Source organism: Fukomys damarensis, unplaced genomic scaffold (genome assembly GCF_012274545.1).
Source record: "Fukomys damarensis isolate Sample0158 unplaced genomic scaffold, DMR_v1.0_HiC HiC_scaffold_10, whole genome shotgun sequence".
Classification (NCBI taxonomy): Eukaryota; Metazoa; Chordata; class Mammalia; order Rodentia; family Bathyergidae; genus Fukomys; species Fukomys damarensis.
In genome coordinates, this window is record NW_022900922.1 from 31,916,483 (window position 1) to 31,937,313 (window position 20,831).

Sequence of the window (20,831 nt, forward strand, 5' to 3'; positions counted from 1 at the left end):
AGTAATGTCTCCACAATTAAAGGAAAAGAAAGTTGTGTTTGTAGCATAGAGTATTCATTAAACTATGACTTCACCAAGGTAATATCATTTGCTTTTCATTTGGATTATCCTAGAAAAATAAGGTGCAAAGCTTCAAAATAACACATTGAGCCCTCTCTTATTGTTCAAGGGGATCACTGTGATGAGTAGACTTATTCTGGTCATGGCTTTTGGACACATTTCAAGTAGCATTGCCCCTAAATATACATATGCACAATATACTAGTGTTACTAAAACATTTTTCAGGTGACAATAATGTTTAGTATTTGACCTTTTGTATTTTTGTTTTTATTCCTCTTTCTTGCTATTATTATTAAGAAACAACTGTATATGGCTTCCATTGTAATAACTTCCACTCACTATATTTTTACAAACAACCCAGTGGAGCAAATGACTCCTCCTAGAAAATTAGCAACTTTTACCAGAAACAAATAATTGTCCTGAATTGAACCTTTCTTTATATTGGAATCACCTCGAAATTCAATGTTGCATACTGAGATATACCAAAATTATTCTTTTCTCATGTGAAAAAAAAATGTTAAATTTAATAATAACTCTATATGCCCTATGGATTTATTTTGCACCTTCTATATCCCCAAAATGAAAAACACAATTTTCGATGAAGCATTACAATATTTTCATAGGATGTAAGTGCCAAATTTAACCAGTCACAGGTCATAAAACCTAACAGCCAAGTTGGAGATCATCCTGAAAGCTTCATTTGGATGTAAATTCATGTGGATTAATTAGCTAATTTAGGTCTGCAAGGGTAAGCCAAGCTATACCTGGAGGGAAATGAAAGAAAAGTCTAGATAAAAAAACTACTTCCAAACACAACACTTAATGTTGCAATATGTATACTTTTGTTCTAAAACCTACTGTATCCCACCTTCCACCTGTCCAGAAGATGTGCCTAGCGTCCCAGACAACTCTGTCTCTGCCCTAAACACGTAGTTTGGCTCCTACCAGCATCACCACTAAAAATGGAAACTGAGGCTAAAAACACACATGTGTGTAGTGGAACTACTGTCGCTGACAAAGCTGATGGAGAGCTGGAATCACAACAGAAATGTTTTTACACAACAAGGACCTAAATTCTTTCTTCGACAGAAAGTACCAAGATATATCTCTTCAAGTCGTCTCCCAGTTCTACATCTGTACCATCATTTTGTGTCGCCAATGGTCAGGGTCCCTACTGTAACACCCTTCAGTAGCATGGTCTAGACACGTGGGCCTTGTGGTTGCTGCTGCTATCTTCTTTATTTACATTGGCTATTTTTCATCAGTCGACACTAAGCCTTGAGGGTCTCAGAATGAAACAAATCAAATCAGACTAACGGATTTTAGGCAGAAACAAGGCATACTTTTGTGTACCTGCAAAAGATAAATTCACACCAGTATTTGCAGGTACAACCCACCTTGACATTATCAATATGGGACAAGAAGGGCTGGGGGTGTCGTTCAGTACCTAATAGAGGGTAAAAATCTTCCACATAGCAAAGTAGCTTGAATAAACCTACCTGGCTCAGAATGACATCAACCTGATAGAGAAGATGAAATTTATAACTTATGGAAACAAGACTGTAAACACACATTGAGTCCTCTGTCTTTGCTCAGGTTTGGATTTGAAGAATTAAAGGAAAACTCAGGAGATGAGGGTCCTCAGATGAAGGAATGAGTATACAGACCCCAGGGCCCAAGAAAACTCCCCAGTTAGAAATATTCAGAAACGATCCTACCATCTGATATAAGTCAGGATAATCACTTCCAAAGGGAGGTATACTTTTATTCTTTTATTCAACAAACATTTAATGAACATCTACAATGGCAAGTCCCTACCCAAAAGGAGTTTGAAGTTCTGATATGGAAGACAGTAAATACTTGCACAGCCAAATATCCATTATACTTATGGTTTGTTCTACAGAATGATGTAGCATGAGCTCGGAGCAGAAGGATGTGAGGTCAAACCTAGTCCTGGAGGCCAGAGAAGTCTCCTTGGAGAGGTGACATTTGAGATGAATCCTAAGGCTAGAAATCAGGGAGAAGAGAAAATACATCCAGGCAGAATTGTTGGGTCCTTTATAAGAAAGCTAGCAGAAGAGTAGAGAGCTCAGAAATTTTGCTCCAAACAGTCTAGGAGAGTAGGCAGAAGCCTGATCATGAAGGACAAGTTGGGATTCAGCCTAGGGCCTTGCCTGCACTAGGCAAGAAAGCATTCTACTGCTAAACTACACACCCAGCCTCAAAGGGTTAGTTATAAAGGTTAGATTTAAATATCAAGGCCCTGAAAATGAATCATACCTAAGCAAAAGGCCAGTTAACTGGTCTTGTAGTTATGCAGATAAGAATGAGATTGGAGGGTGCAGTTACCTGGTGGTCAGCAGCATCCCCAGCCCATGGCCCTTTGGAAAACTGTATTTTCTATGAGCTTTCCAAGATTCTGTCTTCTCTAGCAGTTATCCTTGACATCTTAGTTTATGCAGCCTCCGTTTATAGCCTCCCAAATCCCATCACTCTCTTTCTGCTTTCTGCTTACACCTACCTGGAAATTAACCAGTCGAGACTGCAAGAACATGCCCCATGAATCCTACCGATGTAAATATACTTAAGAGGGTAGAAAATGCATAGCAGTTAAATCTTCACTTTTCCAGTGGATTTTCAACTCGTGCTGGTTTGTCTTTGGACTCACTACTTCAAGATGTTCCATGAACTAAATACCAAATTACCTCTATTTCAAATCATCAAAGCCCCTGGATGTTATTAAGAGTAAGATGGAGGATAAAAACTACTTTTGTCCACAAAATGATAGGCTTTTGCTACATTGCAGAGAATGAAGACCACCCCCTCGGAAATACAATTAAGAGATACGGATCTCAATCTGCTTTTATTTTTCAGATTTAGTCAAGCTCTTCAATGCTTTCATATTTTAAAAATTCCTGAAATTCTAGTTTTGAATCCAGAGTAGGCCTTCACTTTTTTCTATGAAAATATATTTTAAACGTTTTTATTTATCTCTTGAGGAGTTAACAAATAAGGATATTGCATTTTGGGAATTACAGGAAATCCATAGTTAAACATTCATCCCAGTCAAAGACATTTATCTTAAAACAAAGGCAATTCTTTTCTTTAGAGCAGTTTTCAGGGTTCCAAGTTTCTGAAAAAAAAAATCTACAGGAAAACTACCCACATTTTATATAATTCTGCTTCAATTTGTTTCCACATATCATAGTTCTAGGGAAAAATCACACCCAGGGTATTTTTATGCTCAGATGGTGAAATGAATGGGTATGATTCCCCAGCAGACAGGGGCATAGGTATAATTGTTGATTAGCATTTCAAAAAATTATAAACTAACTCTGAGTGATATTTGACAATTGTGAAAAGGAGGAGAGATTTTTGTTTATTTGACTGACTTAACTTGTGAGTTTTTTAAAAGGGAAAGAAAGTATAGAAAAACAAGTGTTGAGTGTATTGCCCCAAAGGAAATATTCACTATTGTTCCCAGGAATAATGTGGAAATTTCCTTAAGGAAATAAGCACATAAAGTACTTACTTAAATCTTGCAAATAACTGATAAAATGCAACTGCAGGCACTCAAATAGTTCATCTTTCAAAGATTTGTTTGTACATTACTTAAAATTGAGAGAAAGCATACTTTCTAGATAAGAAATAGTACAGTATTTACAAATGTAAGTATAGCATTTCAGCTTACTTTGTGTGAGTGAACCTCATTTTTCTTATATATTTAAATTTGTAGAAGAATTCTGTAAGATGACAGAAAGCATTTAGTGAGGTCTGAGGTACAGGTCAGATTCTCATTCTTTCCTATGGAATGTAAGGGCTCAATATGCTTGTTTTGCCTCCCCATTCTTTGTTGGTTAATAGGCTGATTTGAATTCAGTGTTCAGAAAGCAGACATAGGAGGCGAGGAATATGAATAAAGTGCCCAGAAGGGGAAAATTCAGGGGCCCCTCAATGTTGAACTGCTTCCTCTGTAGACTCTCATACTGGTGTGCCTGCCAACCAAATCTTCCCATGGCAATAACCTATTCTCTCTCTGATCTCCAGTTTCTAACAAATTTTCACCTCAAACAATCCAGCAGGGCTAACCTCTATTAGGTATTTGAAATGAAGTCATACTGATACATGCATGTAACTTTACAGAAGTTTTAAACCCTACAGGGAGTACCTACAGGGAGTAACTTTTCTTTAATTTAATTCATTTTTATTAGTATACATTTTCAGAACATAATGATTACAATCATTGCAGATATTGGGACTTGTACCTAACACAACTTAATTTTTTTAAATTTCCCTTTCCCCTCCTCTCCCTTCCTCAACTCTCCATCTATCAGTACCCTTCCCATTTGCAAAATTTTCTCTCTCCCTGTTTCCTATCATCTATCTTTTATTTTGCTCTTTAAATTATTTAAACTTTCGGTTTCTCATATAAGAAAGACCATGCAACATTTAAGTTTATTTATTAATTTCACTCAACATGTGGTCTCAAGATGTAACTATTTTCTTACAAATGACTCAAAATTATCCTTCTTTATGGCAGAGTAGTAATCCATTGTCATAAATACGACATTTTCTTCATTCACTTGTTGATGGACATTTAGGCCCCATTCCAACATTTACCTATGGTGAATTGTGCTGCTACAAACATAGGTAAGCATATATCACAACAATATGATGTCTAAGTCTTCCAGGGAGATGCCTAAAAGAGATATAATATATATGGCTAGGTCAAATGGAATTTCTATTTTTAGTTTTTTGAGGAATCTCCATAACTGATTTCCATAACGGTTTGCTAGTTTACATTTCCACCAGCATTGTACAAGTCTTCCATCTCCTCTACATCCTTGCCAACATCTATTATTATTTGATTCCTTGATGATAGTGATTCCTTTTGGAGTAATATGGACTCTGTTTACTGTAATTTACATTTCTGTAATAGCCAGTGATATTGAACATTTTTCATGTATTTATTGGCTATTTGTACTTATCCCTCTAATTTTTAAGAGTGATTAATTGATAGTACCATGTAATTATGTTTATAATTTATTAAAAATTTTACTTATGCATTTTTAGAAGGGTTAGGATACTGGGGGGCGGGGCAGCATGGAGGATCTTCTACAAGAATCTTGTCATGTAACCTACCCAGAGTATAATTTTTCCTTCAGAGAGACAAGATTTTGAGAACATTTTATGTTCAGTGAGACAAGACTTTGAGAACATTTTCTATATATATATTTTTAAACTTACTTCCTTATCTGCAAGTTGTGTGTCAGTGTATGTATGTGATTGATTACAAGCTTTATCTATTTAGTGTTCATCTGGTTTCCTGGCACACAAATACTAAAACCCTTAGTATCACAGGAGTGACAATGGAGTTGTTTTTATGCTAATGGAGTACACATATGAGTGATAGATGAAACCAGTGGTTATTCATAAAAAAACTCAAAATTTAGTCCTTCTCCTCTCCCTGAAGTTGTAGGGTGGTACTAAAAGTTCCAATCCAGTATGCCTTGGTCTTTCTGGTGAGCAACCCCCACTCTGAAGCTACCTAAAGACTTCCTATGTCTCATTCTACTATCTCTAGCATTCAGTGAAAGTTATGTAACATCATTTGATATTGTTTCACAATTCTTATATAGTTTCCATTCTTTGGGGGGGCTTACAGATTAAGAAAACTATTTTCCTAATGCTTTCCTCATTGATACTTTATTAGTTGTATCAAGTTATTTACTGAGATAAATGAAGATATATCTCAGTATCTCAGTGACATATGCACATTTGGTTGTTGTGTCTGTGTGGGTACTATCCTAGCATTTTTCTTTCCCTGTTTAATTTCTCTCTGCCAAAGTTCCACCATGTCCAGCTTCTTCATTAAATCCTTACTTGTATTAATCATAGCTGTTTTTAAATCTCTGATAGTGCTAACATCTAATTCATCTCTGAGCTTGCTTTTGTTGACTGCTTTATCTATTGACCTTTTGCCCTTTGTTTTCTCTATACCTTAAAAGTTTTGTAGAATATTGTGCATAGTAGAGACATGATATGCAACTATTAGTCTATTAGTGGAGCAACTTGAGCCAAATTAGTGAGAAGTGTTTTGGTTTTCTTACTGCTATACTATCTTTTTGCACTAGAGTCTTCAAATTCTTCTAGTGGTGTCCTGCTATTGCCTGAAGGTTAGTAAAGATGTTACATGCAAGAAGCTTTCTTTGTCTTTTTACACTTCCTCAGCTTTCAGTATCCATCTTCTGCTCTCACTCACCTTACCTATTATCGTTAATCCATCTTCTTGTTGGAAAATGGAGAGTTTCTTTTATACCAAGTTCTCTGAGGTGTGGCTCTTTTTGTTATCCATAGCAACAAAACTCTCATTTGTGTCTGTAGTTTTCTTAGGTAAGAATGCCCCCTTCTTCAGAAGCAACAGGCCTCTAGAGGTGCTGGTATTGATATAAAGACAAGATACTAGGAAGAGAAGGGTTTCCTATCTTTCTGTCTCACCAGCCATGGACTGCAGTGCTGTGTACATTTGATGTCTGCCAGTGCCATTTCCCGTTCTGGCTGCCTTTACAGAGTCATCTCTGGAACTGGAATGTTTTGCAGATGTTAGAATGGAATAATGCTTTTAACCATAAATATTTGCTTTGATTATTCTCCTCTGAGTACCTTGTAATATAATCTTTATTTCTGTCATTTTTCTTCTAATTCCTGAAATAAATCAACTTGTAAAAAAATCCTGTTTTGTACTTATTTTCTTAGTTTTTGAACTGCTTCTGATGCACACTGTACTTTTTTAAAGACTGTCTCTAAATGCTTCTTGGAGAACATTTACTTTAGTTTCAGGTGTTGTGTTATGCTTTATAATTGTTTTAGAAGGAAAATATCTGACAGCTAAAATTATTAACTAAAATTTTCTGTTTTCTCCTTACATAAGTTTTGCACAAAATGTTTGCTGTTTTTCTATTCATATGCAATTCATGGACAGGGTTATTAGTTCAAGAGTGCCCTCTTCTGTTAAATTAATAAAACACAAATACTTAAGTGGACATTCATAAGGAATAAGAGAAGATATTGCCAATTTTTTCACGTTGTTTTCTTCAGGAGCCTTAACTCTTCCCTCTGTTCCTCTCTTTGCCTTCACATCTCCAAGGGCCATTACCCCTTCTCCATATATCTTATTCCCCTAAGGCAGTACTTCTACAAAAACACCATTTTTTTCCTCTGAAGATAGTGCAATAAACTACCAAGTCCTACCTCTCTACTCAGAATTTTGGTTATTATTCTTATGAGAGTGATTTCTGTGCTTGATGTAAGTGTCTCCACCCATCTAACCATCTCATGGAATCTTTTAAGCTTTCACTTGCCTATGTCCATAATTTCAACATCAGATAGTAGAAGCACTCTAGATTTGTTTTATTACTAACATGTCATTTGAAAGTTTTTGTTTTTTTAACCTATAATATTAAAAGTATGATTAGGTATATGCAATTTATATATTACTGAGGGAAATGGATAGAGAGAAATAAAATCAGACATACACTGTTCATATTGTATTCGTAAAATAGAATGTTATACAGCATTACAACAGAATGGATTTGTGATAGACATAATGTGAATGAATGTCAAAAACATGTTCATTTGAAAGTAGCTGGATATAAAAGAATATAAATACTATATTTGGGGCTGGGGATTTAGCTCAGTGGTTCCACCGCCTGCCTTGCAAGCACAAGGTCCCAAGTTTGATCCCAGGTACCAAAAAGAAAATACTGTATGTTTGATTTGTATAAAGTTGTACAGCAAGGAAACCAACTTATTCTATAAATAAGACTAATTGTTCCCTGGGATATACAGTAGAGGAAATTCAGTCTGAGTATAGAGAACTTATTATGATGAAAATATTCTTGATCTTGATTGAGGTTACAGTTACACAGCTGAAAATATGTCTCAACATCTATCAAACTGTACTTAAAATGTATGCATTTTGTCACACATAAATTTCTATAGCACTTAATGTTATTTTTTAAATAAAACAGTATATGAATTAAATAGTTGATTGGATAAAAGGAGAGAGAATTTATAAGATAATTCAGAAAGACAAAATATGGAAAATAAATAAGAAAGTTAAAACACTGAGAAAATAGAAAAATATCAAGTTTGCATTTAATAAGAATTTGAAAAGACAATTAAACAGAGGAGAGGCAATAGTCAAAGGAATATGATGGAATTTTTCACAACCAATGGAAGAAATAAACTTTTATATGAAAAAGCAAATCTGAGCACATTGATTTTTCTTCAAATATAGTAAAATGTGAAATTTTTAAAATGAGAAAAAACAGAAACCAGAAAACAACTAAAGAACTGTAAGATAAAATTTTATACCTAGCTAAATTACACTCAAAGCAAAGACAAAATAAATACAAATTCACATAAAGATAAACTGAGGGAATTTCCTATTCACTGATATTTCCCAAACAATTTACAAATGATTTAATTCATTAAGAATGAAGGAAATCAAACAACAGTGCTGAAAATTATCAAAAATAAAAAGTGACAATCTGCAGTAATACAGAAGATCCTAATAAGATTACTGACATTTAGAAATGTGAAGAAAGGAGCTAAAGGTGTAGGGAAGGTGGGATGGGTAGGCGAAGGGTAATATAGGGAAAAGAAAAAAATGTGAGATAAAAAGATGGAAATAAGTGTTTGTAGATGGGGAGGGGAGGAGGGGGTGAAGGGAGGGCAGAGACAAGGGGAAAAAATGAGAACCAAAACTTGTCATGTAGAGGTACAAATTCCCAACAATGAATGTAACTGTACTGTATCCCTAAAATGTACCAATAAACTCAATTAAAGCTGAAAAAAGTGACATTAAGATATCTTGGCACAACCTTACAGAAATTATAAAAAACAAAAAAGTATGGAAAGCTATTAGTGACCTATTATTTTGCTCATTTCAAAGTCAAAATATTATATAATAGGTCACAAAAGGAGTTATCTGAAAGAATCAAGAAAGTGTATGGTTACATTTCAAAATTGAAGATAAATTCAATTGAATGGTGGCAATAACATTTTATATTCTACAGCATAGTAAGATAACTATGGTTCACAGTGTTTAATTGTATATTTTAAAATAGCTAGTAGGGAATGTTCCTAACACAAAGAAATAATAAATGAGATAGGAGACATGCCAATTATCCTGATCTGATTATTATATATTGCATATATGTACTGGAACATTACACCTACCTCATAAATATTGCAATTATTATGTGTTAGTTAAAAATACAAGAAAGATAGAGGAAAGGAAGAAAAGAAGATAAAAAGACTTGGAAGGAATTTAAGGAAAAAAATACGACTCATAATAATGACAACTAAAGTATTTGTAAAGACAATGTGTCTCTTAATAGCACAGACTCTAAAAACAGAATGTCTGTGTTCATTTCCTTATTTGTCACTATCCAATTGCATCTCTTAGGTAATTTTCTCAAATATCTGAGGCTCTTCACATATAAATTTAAAACAAGGATAGTACCTACATCAGTGAGTTACTGTAGGAGTAAATGAGAACCATTTCTCAAGAGAACTATGGTATGCCTTTATTCCTGGTGCTTGATGATACTCAGGCATTTTGATTCTGAAATCTAATCAGAACTGCACAGATTTTCCTTGATTAGGTGTGTTCACTCCTAATAATGAAACTTTTATCAACTCATCCCTATATGATCTTTTACTAGTTATGACTTCAGACAATTTTCTTGACCAGTATGAGGCTCATCCATAAAATGGGAATAAAGCTGTCTCTCTTTGGGGTTCTTAGGATGACTAAATGAATCAACCAGACCAACAATGCTTAACTAATCCAAAAGATGAAGTCTTTACTTTTCCCTACAGGAGCCCACACGATCCAGGCTTTATCTCACGTTAGTCTCCTACCAGTCACTCCTCTTCAGCGCCATTCACCTCCTTGCTGCTGCGCAAGGGTGCCGCCTACCCGCTGCCAGTCACAGTTGTTTTCCATTCTTTTTGGTCTTTATTTAGACACCTTCTTAACAATAACAACTTTCTCAACTATTCTTGCTTCTAAGGAACTCATACCACATTTCAACCATTATTTTCCTCCAAAATACTTTCTTCTTATATATATAAACTATAAGAGGAGATTTATTAGATTTGCTTATATAATGAGGCTAAATAGTCCTACAATAGCTATTGTGGGATTGAGAGCTAGGGAAATGGATAGCTACTCAGTCCAAGAGTTGGAAGCTCAAGAACAAGAGGAATCATTGATGCAGCCCCTGTCCAATGCTGGAGTCCTCGAAGTTTTCTGGAGAGAGATTGGTATATAAACTATAAGAGGAGATTTATTAGATTTGCTTATATAATGAGGCTAAATAGTCCTACAATAGCTATTGTGGGATTGAGAGCTAGGGAAATGGATAGCTACTCAGTCCAAGAGTTGGAAGCTCAAGAACAAGAGGAATCATTGATGCAGCCCCTGTCCAATGCTGGAGTCCTCGAAGTTTTCTGGAGAGAGATTGGTACAAGTCCACATTCAAAGGCCAAGAAATATGGTGTCTTTTATCAATACAACAACAGTAACAGCAAAAAACATACCTACTCAAGAAGGGTTGAGTGTATGGACAGGTAACCTTCCTCTCTTTCTGGTCACATTTGGTTCCCAGAGTATTGGATGATGCTGCCCATGTTCAGGGTGGGTCTACCCAACTCAGCTCACTGATTCATCTGCGAATCTCTAGAAACATCCTCATAGACACACCCAGAAGTATACTTTACCAATTTTCTAGGTCTTTCTCAATCCAGTCAAGCTGACAACTGCAATTCACTACCATATTTCATGAAAGCAGAGATTTTTAAACTCTTATTTCATTGTTGTTTCTCCAATATACAGAAGAGTACCTACCACACTGCTGACATTTGATAAATGTTAACTGAACAAATAATTTAAAGGTTTCCTATCAGAAACATATCTTACATGTTTCCTCTTCTTTTCTCTGTGTTGTCTGCCTTCTAGAACTTTAGTACCATCTCCCATTTTTTCTACAATTCAAACTATGCCTTATCTTCCAAATATCAGCTCGGGATATGTCAGATCTTACTTTTTAGCTCTCAATGTATAGCCATACCTGTAAGTTATTTCCAGATATGGATAGAACACTATACATAGGAGAGGAGGAGGAGGAGGAGGAGGAGGAGGAGGAAAAGGAGGAGAAGGAAGAGGAAGAGGAGGAGGAGGAGGGAGAAGGAGAAGGAGAAGCAGAAGGTGAAGACAGCTCCTGCCTGAGGAAGAAATCTGAACAGTAAGAATAAATGAGGAATGAAGGGATTGTGGAAGCAGCAACACTCCTCTTTCTTTGCCCCTCAAATACTTGGTGGTACAAATCCTCCTGCAACCTGTTGGGAGATATATCTTATGCTAGGCAGATGCACTTGCCCAGTAACCTACAATGTCTCCCTGTGGTTTGTTCTGAAACTAGAACTAGTACAGTGATAAATCTGTTCTATTATTTCCTGTCACCGTTTATTTCTCTCACCACCCCTTGTTTTCACCTTTATTTCTTTCACCTAGGCTTGTGTTTTTCAAATCAATTGTCAACATTGTCATCTTTATCTTGGACTTTGTTTTTTTAAAAACGTGGGCTAAGATAGGATCTTTGATCTTTCCATGCATTTTGATTCAAGGAACTGAACTATATTAGTTACTTGGTAGGTATGAATGCAGTGCTTATGATCTGTGTCATACTGAAGTTAAAATAAGCCTGATTAGAGTCCCAATCATACCATTTCCCAGCTACATGAATTGGGTAATTTATTTAATCTTTTGGATCCTTAACTTCTTCAGGTATAAACATTTTATCTCTTCCTGTTGACGTAACATAGTACAAGGTCTATCACAAAATAGATGTCCATAAAACCAATGAAACAGAAAAGGCCATAATACATTAGTTAGTCTTCACAACAGTCTAAGGTACTATGGTAAATAATGTAGAAGAGAGGAACTCCAAGTATAGTATTAATGAGATTTCTTTCATACAGGTGAATACAGCTGACATCCATTGCTGCTGCTCAGACTCCATGGATTTGTAGCTGCATCTGTCTGCGAGTGAGTGACAATCATCATTGTGACACAAAAGATCACAGGAAGTCCAGGGACAGTCAGTGATCTAGCTTGGGAGGGTTCAGTGGTAGAATCACTTTTCCAGCAAGGGATTATTACAGGAAAGCTTGTGTAATCTCCACTACACTGGGTTTTTTGCCTCTCAGAAGATAAAAGTAGCTTACAAAGAGAATACACGACATCTTAATGCACACATTCTCAGTTCAGTTGGTTTTATTTATGAAATGTGGTATTTTGTTTTTAAGAAAAGGCAGTGTTGCACTATTTTATTAGTTATGCATATTCTAATAAAATCTAAATTATATTAATCTGTAGTTCATTTGAGGAGATAAATGGTGTCAAAGACATGGCATTTTTCATTATAACAGTTTATACTACATGTTTAATGAATTTTAAACAAAATAGAGGCAAAATTTCCACAAATTAAAATCAACCAATTCTTGCAAATTTTTGGCCTGCCATTTTGATTTTTCTTAAAGCATGAACATTTTATTTAAGGTGAACTAATCAACATGCAAACAGAGGATAGAACAAAATCAGTGCTAAAATGTGCTAATATTTATTAAGAATATTTAACTGCGGTTTATCCAGGGAAAATTCAATTGCTGAATATTATAATCAAAATAATCCATTTTCTTTCAAGTAAAAACATTCATGTTTGCAACTATATTTTTTAAAGATAAAGCAAATTGTTTTAGAATTCAACATATTCATTGTTCATCTTTTTCTTCTAATTTCCCCTCTAACAGGGAAAGTTAGTGTGATGAAAAAAGGTACATCTATTTATTTAAATGGTGCTAACATACATTTAGAATTTTTAAATTCTATGTTTGTTTATAGTAGCTCCTTCTACAGCCATCAACTGTTTCCACATATTCTTTCAAACATAGAGGGATTTAAATAATGGTAGTAGGGCCACTTGTGTGGCATAAATATACATATATATACATATATAAATATATATATATATTGCTAAGTAAACATTATATACACATAAAATACATGCATAACACTAAGTCTTATTTGTACAAGAGCTAAAGTAAAGACAGTGCCTTCTGGCTCAGCTCAAAAAATGTAATTTCTATAATGAATCATTTTTTTCCTTATATACTTCCGATTCAACACTCAGACAATAAAATAAAACTTTCATACACACTAAAGAAAACTAGGGAGTAGCCACACTATCAAAAACTAAAGGGACCCCAAACCAATGAATGCTAAATAGTCAAACTTCATAATAAGGGAAGTGATTTTTTTATTTAAACCACTCCATTTTCAACATTCATCGGAGAAAAAGAGAAGCTTCCATTAGTTTTTTATGAATGGTAACTATGTCTGCTTTAACATTCCCAGATCCTGCCTGGTGCCATTATTGTGAGTAGCTGTAGGCTTCTAAAGACTCTGTTGCTCATCACCCCGTAGAGATTAATCTCTAAACAATGATTTTCTGATACTGTTAACCTTAAATTTGAACTTTTTAGTTCATCAAAAAGAAAAAGGCTGCAGAATGGCAGAGAAAATATCTAAATGTATAAAGAAAAACAGAAATTGATTGCTATTGTAATAAGGCTTCATCATGAAAAAAATATGAAGGAAAGGTCTGTAGTATGGTATTATTTTCGTCTACTTTTTTCCACCTTTTTGCCCCCAGGAATTATCTACTGTAAGAGTCTCAAATGAGAAGAATCAAAAAATAATAATGAAAATGCTTTTTTCTCTTTTATTGTTTAAGCTTTGCCTAGAATAGAACCATGATTACAAGTCAGTTCTCTAAGTTCACAGCAATTTATCTTTCCACATCACTTGTTTCTACGTGATGACTATGCCATTTCAAATTAGTATAACATTCGTGCAGTTAATTATATTAGAAATTATTTCAGTGGAAATATGATTTTCACCACACATATACTAAAGTAGAAATCTTTCCAGAACCATATCACTCGTATGCCTTAAATTCTGTAAGCACCACTAAGTGAAAACCTCAAAATGAACATACTAGAGGAAAAGTAATGAAAGTTCTAAAGAAAGAGTAAACTATCACTACTCACCAATGGCTAGAAATATAATATAGCTGTCCTCCAAATTGAATAGGATCACATAGAAATCCCTTTTCTAAGTCACAGTTGCAAACCACATGTAACAGAGTCCCAAAATTATGAGTATTTGATTGATTATTTCTGGTTCAGCTACAACATTATATGTTAATTGTAACAGGCTTATTAATCTTGTACTACTTTTTATTTGCATTACATTAAGTAACTTACAGGCAATTGCTAAGATTTCTGGTGTTGATATATTTTTCCTTCATCTTATATTTATATAAGGCTTGATTCTCTTTATATCATTTTTCATTGATAAATTTTAAAAACAAAGTCCTTATTAGCTTATTATCACAAAGCTGACTAAACTCCGCAAAAAAAAATCCACTCTTCAAATTTTACTTTTATGTTTTGGACTCAGTTAAAATACATCTAAAATATGCATGCACTGACTTTCAGAAGATGTAATTGTGATATTAAATTTTATTGAAATTTCTTAGGTTCTGATTTGTGTACAGGCTTGTGCACTGAGTTCCCACGAAGCAGTAAAACGTTTAAAATACTGTCTGTGCAAATGCAAAATTTATGAATTCACACATCTCTGGTTGATTTATGTGAAATAATAATGCACTATTTAATGCTTAAACATGGCTAGGAGCAATGGCAGGCTATCAAGATGTACAATGGAATAATAGATTTATAAGACGGATAACCTTCTTGCCTAGAGAAGCTTGTTTAAAGGTGTTGTACAGATATATTAAACTATATGTAATTTTATACTAACTTAATGCTGTAGGCCTATACTGCAAGCAATAAAAGATTACAACCATGGCATTTGCAATAATAAAATGATCTGGCTATTCAACATAAGGTATCTGAGGACTAAAAAGAGATAAGGAACTTGTTTAAAACTTTTGTCCATTTTCATTCATTGCTCTTTACAAAATATTTATTTTTCCTTTATGAGGCCAACATAAATCTATGGGCCGGTGCTTGTCTCTTATCACAGAAATGAGTGAAAAGTTTTTTTGTGAGGTCAGTAATTGGAAGTTGCCCAGAGGCCTCCAGGCACATTTAATTATCACCTGCTTTGCTTGGAAAACTAACTAAAAACTTATTAAGATGAAATATAACAGAGAATTACACTTGACAGTTATCTGATGGTGCACTCTATGTCTTATACTGTGCATGTATTTTTTAATAAGGGAAAAAACCTTCTTTCATCTGAGTTTTTTCATTTTTTTATCATTGAGATGCATTTACTCAATTTTATGCTTCTCTGAGGGAAAAGATACACCTCAGAATTTTTAATGCTACTATTTCAATTATATAATATCTTAAATTTTTTAAAGATTTCTTTCAATTTAATCTTCCACACACAGTGCTGATTTAATGAAAAATGTCTTTAATCATGAGATATAAACAAGATAATAAACACATTATAATGTATCCATTTGTATTGTAGTTTTGACTAAAGTTAATGCTTGCATTCATTAATCTATACTCTGTTAAACAGCAAGTCACCAAAGTGACTTCAATAACCAAAGAATTTTTTTACAAGAAAATGATTTTGCTTGACCAATGTAAAATTTTAATGCAATCTCTTCTGAAAGAATCGAAATTTTGGCAAATCAAAACTTTAAATCAATTTTACATCATTTACATCAATTAACAGAGTTGTGAATTTTAAAAAGCATGAGGACTAGCACTAAGTAAATAAAATGTAGATCTAAATTTTCAAGTTATATTTCAAAAAGGCTCAATTGTAATGAATTAAAATTTTGATAAATTTTTTTAAATACCCATGAAAAACATTTTTCCTCCAGCTACTAAAACTTCATTGCATGTTTATGGCTACAGTGGCTATTTAAGACACGGTTTTCACAGCTTGACAAGATATGAATTATACAAATTTCAAGTCAGCTGTGTTTGTCAGGAAATAACCTGATCACATATTAACCATCAAATGTTCTCCCTTTCTGTGCATACAGTTTCTAAAGAGCAAAATTTCAACAGCTATTGTTAATGGCATTTCAGCAACTTTTATTCCCTATTTACACATACAATGGAAACACATAATTAATAAGTATCTCAATGCTGAAATATCATCTTAGTGGGGCACTAACTGTTGAATGATTTTCAACATTGCCCTTAGGAGATGTGCAATATCTGAACAGTCAGAAATCTAGTAACCAGTCAAAACTTGTCAAAATATGTGGTCAGTCTCAGTTTTGCAAAGGCAGAATGTAGTTTAGTGTCCATTGTAACCAGGTTTCCTGCCAACATCTGACTCGTTTCCTGAGATGTAATCAACTAAAATGCAGTGCAAACAGGTCCCTACAATTCCTTTTCTAAAACTAATACGGCAGAACTGGGACTGTGGCACTATTCATGCTAGCTTACTAACCAGACACACATATGTTTATATGCAGAAAAACATTCATGCAAATACAAATGGTATATTAAATTTGATTTTTAAAACTATTATTTATTTGAATATTTTGGACTGGAAGTTACAACTCCTTTCAGGTCTCTGCTCAAACGGCATTAATATAAATATAATGTCATCTGTATAAATGGCACGGCCTCCTCCACCTTATTCCATTTACATTAGTTTATGTCTTCTTATCTGCTTATTTTTTGTCATACTACATCTAATACCCAAACTATCTGAATTGTTATGTATGCCTATGCTTCTATTTTTTTATTCCTCCCTACTAAAACTTAAGCTTTACGGGCACAGGAACTATCTCCATTCTGTTTTCTACTCTGTTCCTGCACATTGGACACCCTTGGGACCTGGCAGCATAGAATAGTAAGCACATATTCACTGATCGAATGATTTATCTCCTTCAGTAACTCTTAAGCCTTGAACAAGTCACTGAATTCGTATGGGTTTCTGTCTCCTTCTAACTTCTAGAATAAGGCAATTAGACAAAACAATATCTCAGATCCTTCAGATGAAATCATTTTAATTCAGTTAAAGTGTTTTAATTTGACCCACAGACCTTTCTCTCTAAATTACAAAATCTTTCCATAAATTCCCTCAGACAAATAGTGATGTCTCAATCCTAACTAGTTGTCTTCCACAGAGCTGTAATAAATAGCCTACCTTTCCACTTTAATAATTCAAATCGGTGTTCAATTACTTAAATTTTAAAAGTGTATTTTTTTGCTCCCAAAGTACTAATCTACCACCCTTCATTGTCCTGCCTTGTGATAACAAAGCTGGACCCACTGACCATTTTCTCCTCAGTCAATAGGTGCAGTTCTACACGTCATCCTTAGAGGGCAATAGAGAGACAGTGGAGAGGAAAACAGTGTAGTTTCTACTTGCGCAGTACTAGAAGCATTTTCCTCCTCTCTCTTCCTGCAGTGTCACCCGGCATGTGGGACACCAGTAGTGCTCAGTTACTCACTAAGATTCAGCAACAGCCCTCCTGGCCGGGTCCTATCAAGCTGAGGGGTGCCAGAGCCAGCGTCCCCGAAATCTGGCAAGAGGCGAGCCAGCACTTTCCCAGAATTCCGCCTGTGTTCTAGCCGATTCCCCAGTAACTTCCGCTTGCACCTACTCAGCGAGCAGGTCAGCCGCACCTCAGCAAGCCCCTTCCTCGGGCATCTGCCTGCGTTAGAGCCCGCAGCTTCGCACTCTGCAGTCGTCACCGTAGTCCCCCGTGCTCCTTACCACTTCATAATTAATCCCTATTTATTACTTAATGATTCTTATTTCAATTTTTTAAACTTTGCTTTTTCTGATTACAGGATGTTGTTTTGTTTCCTGAATGATATAGTGATTGTTAAATTCTTTAATAAAAATTAATATATATGCTATTATACTAATATTTACATTTGCAATTTGTAAAATTTTGGAAGCTATTATAATTTTTGAGACTTTTTTTAAATTAAGATGCCCCAAAACACAGAAATATCTAAAGTCTCAAGGTGTATTTCCTTAGTTTCTAGTTTTATGCACGGGATTGTTTTAAAAAGATACCGGCCAGGCGTCGTGGTGCACGCCTGCAATTCCAGCACTCTGGAGGCTGAGGCAGGAGGATCGCTTTGAGTTCGAGACCAGCCTGGGCTACATAGTGAGTTCCAGGTCAGTCTCAACTACATAGTGAGACCCTGATTCAAAAAAAAAAAAAAAGATGCATTTCTTCTTTCATGAGTGAAAGAAGGAAACTGAATTTAGTAAGTATACAAATCCCCAGATTCCGATTTTGTTTATTACAGAGGGTAAAACTTGATCCGTAAGATGCCTTCCAGCAGACTGCGGCACACTCCTTACAAAGGGTTGCTCTGTGCACCATCAGAGCCCTGCACATTCGCTGCTAGTAGCTTAAACAGGATTAGGCTGGATGCTTTCCAGTTAGAATACAGCATTTATAGACCCCATTGACTTTATGGGTAAAAACATACAATAAACCTTCATATGACAAAGGATTTTCTTCTCTTCTTAAAAGAACTCTTTCACTTTCACAGCATACATATTATTATGATTCCCCATCCCCAACTCTCACAAGCTATGTACGATTCTCGATACTCATCAGCCTTGTGATTTCACTTAGCCGGAGAGATCGTGTCATCTGACCAACACTACACTCACTTTATATCTCTCTGAAGCTGTGCACACGTGTTCTTTGATCTTTTTAAGGAAAAATTAAAATCAGAATTGAAAACAGGGGCCCTACACCGCCATTAACTTCTGAAAAAAGGAAAACTAGCATTCTTCGAACTTTATTCTTTATTCTTTCATTGCTACTTACAGAATATTTTGAAAGTATTTTCCCTATGGAAACACTTTCAAAAGTGGGAAAGAAATAGGACAGTCAAAGGAAATAATTCCCACCCTGAATCATACTGCACATTTCAGGGAGGATGGGCCAGAGAAGAGATGGAAATAACCACAAAAGAGCAACCTCTATACCTGCATTGTGTGGAGGTAGAGATTGTTCTTGCCTAACAATTCCGGAGTTTTCTAGGAACTGTTATTACTGTCAGGTGGCCATTTCATTCCTTCCTTTGTAAGACTCTTGCTATTTGTCTTCTGGTCCCAATCATTCATTGTGTAAATGCTAAGATCTGTGTAGGTTAAGCCCAGAGTTACTTTGTTAATTGCTGGACCTAGCTTTAATTCATTAACAGCTGTAGACCTTGTCCTCAAAATCAGTACAGAAATCCTGTAGCAGAGGCTTATTTGTCCCCAAAGTCCAGCCTCCCCTGCCTTCAAACAGGATCCCACTTCTAGATGTGCACATTACTGCTTAGTCTCTTTTACAGCTAGTTGTGGCTGTGAGACCAGTTGGTATATAAGAGGTAAAGATAACATTTATGTGGATTCCAAGAATTATGCTTAGTGATATAAGGCATGCCCTTTTCTAGCACCTGGATGCCTCTTACTGGCTCAATTATAACTAAACAACTGTCACTCTAATAGCCATCTCGAGCCCAAAAAGAAGGAAAATTGATCTTTGGTACCACAGAGCCACCTTACTTACTTACCATCCTTGGATTGCTTAACTCAAGAAAGAAATGTTCTTGTTAAAGCCATTGGTAGGAGCAAACAGCCCATCCTAACCCTAACTGGTACTGATAATTTTAGCCCGGCAAATCTGTGACCACCCTCCTGGGCTGAAAAACAAATCTTCACATCCGTGCCTTAGATCCATCAAAAGATTCAGACTTCGCTACTCAAAGTGGGATCCACTAACCAGCTACAATGACATCAGCTACAAGTTTAAAAGAAACCCAGACTCTCCTTCCAAAACATAAATGTGCATATTTACACACATTTTAATCTGAGAAACACAGGTCTACAATAACTGAGAGTTTCGCTAAGTTGTGTCCATGGCATTGGCTTTAGAATGCCACAGGTGTGAGTTATCTCTTTGCAGGGATCTCTCCATTAAGACAAGTAACACAAACTGGGGCAAGATGTTCAAATTCTATTTCAAGTGTGATAATCATTATAATCATTTGTAAATAGCTATGAGGTGAAGTTCTATATTTACAACTTAAATAATCATCAAAACACGATTGTTAACATAATTTTTTTCCCTCTCAGGAAGCTGTAGGAACACAAAATGTCAACACCAGGAACTATTTGTCCCTGTTTTACTTTTGTTGTTGTATAATAATTCCTTGCAGAAACAGATTCATTTTAATGCAGAGGCATATTTCTTAGTCCCAGTATGGAATTTTTTGGCACATGCTGTGGTCTATTTGTTCAAAAGAAAGCGAAAGCTCTCTGCAGTGACTTGAGATGTCTTGGAAGTATCAGATAAATTTGACTTGGTCATACAATGAGTCAGAAAAAGAAACTAGACCACCATGAGTCCTGATCCTGAAAAGCTTCTTTAAAAAGACTATTAGAGGGTGAAGCCCAAAAGTTATATAATGTCCATTTTAATCAAGAAATTATAGCGTGAAAAACAAAATTCCTCTTTAAGTGTTAACTGATATATCTTATAATTATTAAACATAATTATTACTATCTCATTGCCTTATTTGCAGCGATGGTTTAGCTGATATATACATATATAAGGAGTTATTGTGCATTTTAAATATGAGGAGCTGCTGTTAATTTTATTAAATAAAAA